This window comes from Sciurus vulgaris, assembly GCF_902686455.1.
Source record: "Sciurus vulgaris genome assembly, chromosome: 7".
Lineage (NCBI taxonomy): Eukaryota > Metazoa > Chordata > Mammalia > Rodentia > Sciuridae > Sciurus > Sciurus vulgaris.
In genome coordinates, this window is record NC_136467.1 from 20079423 (window position 1) to 20082875 (window position 3453).

The following is a 3453-nucleotide window of genomic DNA, read 5'->3' on the forward strand; positions in this document are numbered from 1 at the left end:
ATTCTTAATGCATAAAACCACATCTATTCAAATCTGGGCATGACTTCAAAGTGCACCAATTTTTATATTCTGTATTTTTTATATCCTCTGAATATGATGTCCCAACAGGCTCAGATTTAGGTGAAATTGTGATTTAGGCTATGTTCATTTTTTTATGCTTTCTTTATCTCATTTCTGAAACCATTCTTTTATTCTCTATGGCCTCAACTGTCAAATACTTAATCCAACTGACTGTTCTTCACATAAGCAGCTGGGTGAACTGAACTTTGGAAGGTCATTGCTTATCAAATGTAGATATCCCTCCTCCAGTCATTTCCATTTTGGCTAGAACTTCCTAAAAATAAGATGAATGTGTTTTTTAAAACTCTCAATTTCTATGCAAATGTAAGTGGTCATTGACATTATTGTTATTATTATTACCATTAATTCAACAACAAATATTTACCAAGTGTGTATTATGTGCCAGGCATTTTGTTTTTGTGGTTGTTTTTCTGTCTGTAGTACTGGGATTTGAGCCCCAGGTCTCTCTACTACTAACCTCGTCCCCATTTTTATTGATTTCCTTTTCATTTTGAGACAGGGTCTCAAGTTGCCCAGGCTTGAATTTGCAATCCTCCTGCCTCAGGTTTCCTAGCATCTGGGATTGTAGGCTTGCGCCACCATACCTGAATGCCAATCATTTTTTCTGATTGGATACCTCATTGAAAAAACTAGGGGAAATCTCTAGTTTCTTTTTATCCAGGAGAAACAGAAAATAAATTGGAGACATAGTAAGCAAGTAAACGATACGTTATAAGGGCCTCTGGGAAAATCAGAATTGCAGGTTAGGGAAGAGAAGTGCGAGATACAGGCAAAAAAGAGGGGGTGCAACTTTAAATAAATAGCCTTCATCTAGAGGGTAACATTCAAACAACACTGAAGGGAGGTAAGGGAGTTAGCCTAAAGAATGTGTGTATTAAAAAAGTTCCATGCAGAGGAAACAAACATCCAGAGAAGCCCTCCAGTCTGAGGTGCCTGATGTGATTGAAGACACACTAGGACAATATTTTGTCTGAGGCAAGGTGAATGAGGGAGAGAGCAATTGGAGATGAGAGCAGAAAGGAAATGAGGAACTAATTCATTTAGAGCCTTATAGGCCACTGGAATTTGTTTAATTCTACATGAAGTGAAGAGCTATTGAAAGATTTTTTTTGCAGTTGAGAGACACCATATGACTTATGGTTTAATAAGATCACTCTGGAAACCTTCAGAAGACTATACCATAGTGGAAGCTGTCATACTACTTGGGAAACTACTGCAATAATTCAGACGAAACATAGATTAATTAGACCAGACTGGTAGCAGTAGAGATAATGAGAAGTGGACTCTCTGGATATATGTGATGAGTACAGCCAGTAAGTTTGTCTGAAGGAATGAATATGTGGTGGGGTAAATGTTTTAAAAATAGTGATAAGGATGATGCCAAGATTTTGGGTTTGCAAAGAAGTTTTGGAAGAATTGTAGTTGTTATCAACTGTCACGACCAGTAGGCTTTGAAAGTTGCCCCATATCCTGTGTCTAACTATCATTCCCTAGCTTGCTCTTCATTTTAAATGACACAGGAAATTGGAGCCAACTTTTTGCACACATGAAAAATGTGTCTAACTGGCATTACCAAAGATTCAAAGCCTTCCCAACCCCCCATCTTTTGTTTGTATCTTGAATCTAAATTTTTATAACTTTTCTTAAAGGTTTTGAGTATTATTATAGTACAAATGATCCTGAAAACAGATGCCATGTAAGCTGTTGTCAGTTTAAAAACTTGTTTATACTTAGTAGGTAGGAATTGTTAAAGAAGCAGAATGAGGAGCTATAATGAGCTATAGTTTAAAAATAAGTAATCAGAGAGTCATGGAAGTTAAGTGATTTACCCAGGATCATAAAACTCACTGGGACGAGATATGAGGCTGAAATATAGGTCTCCAACTTCCTAGTTCAGAGTTCTTTCAGGGTAGATGTGCCCATGGAGCCAAATGAGCTGGATGCATCCTCCTTTGGATGAACTTCGAACACGGGCAAGAATGATTGTACAGGGGAAATTTCTTTGAAGCTAGTCCTGTCTGTGCATGCTTTCTTATCTCACCAGCAATAGGACTTCTTTTATTTTCAACATCTCTCTCTAGTGCATCTTTTCATTGAGCCTCTTCCTATAATAACTCCCAAGATTTTTTTCTCTGCAAAATAAACAATTTTTAAAAATCTCAGAGTTCCTCCATGGAGCCTAGATTCTTCTTCACCTCCTACAGCATCTCACAACCATCTGCAAGAGAAAAGACTCTACACTAGATATCCCCTTTTTTTTTCATGTCTCATCCACTCTTCAACCTCATATAAGCAATTAATTTCCCCTTCATAACTATTTATGCTCCTCAAGCAAAAGTCACCAATGACCAGAAGATCCCCTGGATATTTTTAGTCTTCTGCACACAATTTCTCCCCAGGATTCAAATGCTAAATATTGCATCATCATTGAAACTCACCTCCACTTGATTTCTGTGGCTTTATGCTTTCTGGGTTTCCCATCCCACCATGCAACCCACATCTTCTCAGACTCTTTCAACTCTTGCCTTTATTTTGTATTGTTTTAATTTCACACTGGGTTTTTTGTTGTTTTGTTTTTGGTGTGTGTGTTATGGGTCAGACCCAAGGACTGGTGCATGTTAAGCAAGTGAGCTCTCCACCCAGTCCACAGCTCCTGTTCGTTAAGTAGTGGTGTTCCGTATGGTTCTGTTCTTGATCCTCACGTCTTCCTGCTTTTCAAGTTGTCCCTGAGCGACTTTTGACGCCATCCAGCCGAGTCAATTTGGCGCGGGAGATAAAGGAGTAGCCATGCTCTTGAATTCTGAATGGTTTATTGTTGATTCAGGAAACCGGGGAACCACAGGTACTCCAGGAGAGCCAGCTTAAATCTCCTCCAGGAGGTGAAGGGTAGGGCTGACGCCAACTATGCGAAGATTAGGCGAGGAGCTAGCTGTCTAATCACCGTAAAGTTCCAAAAAAACTAGCAGGCACGATCAGGAGCACTCGAGAACACCTGTGCTCGCGTTGTGTGTGTGGACTTAATTGAATACGGCCAATGATAAATCACCTGGGTGTGCTTATGTTAATCAACCTCCTCACCACCGATGTGATCAAAACAACCTCTGGCTGGCTGCCAGGCGCCATCTTGGCGTAGTCCACATGGCATAGCCCCCAACAGACTTTTTTTTCCCCCTCCTTGATTTCATCTACCAACCATGTATTAATAACATCTCTGTCTCCCACCCAGAGATTCTTCCCAGCCCCATTCTCATGTATTTATCCAATTATTTCAATTCGTCCAGATCAAGTGGCCCCCTTCTGTGCAAAGATGACTCCAAGTCTGATCATACCACCTCCCTGATTAGGATTATTCTATGCTCCCCATATTGACAA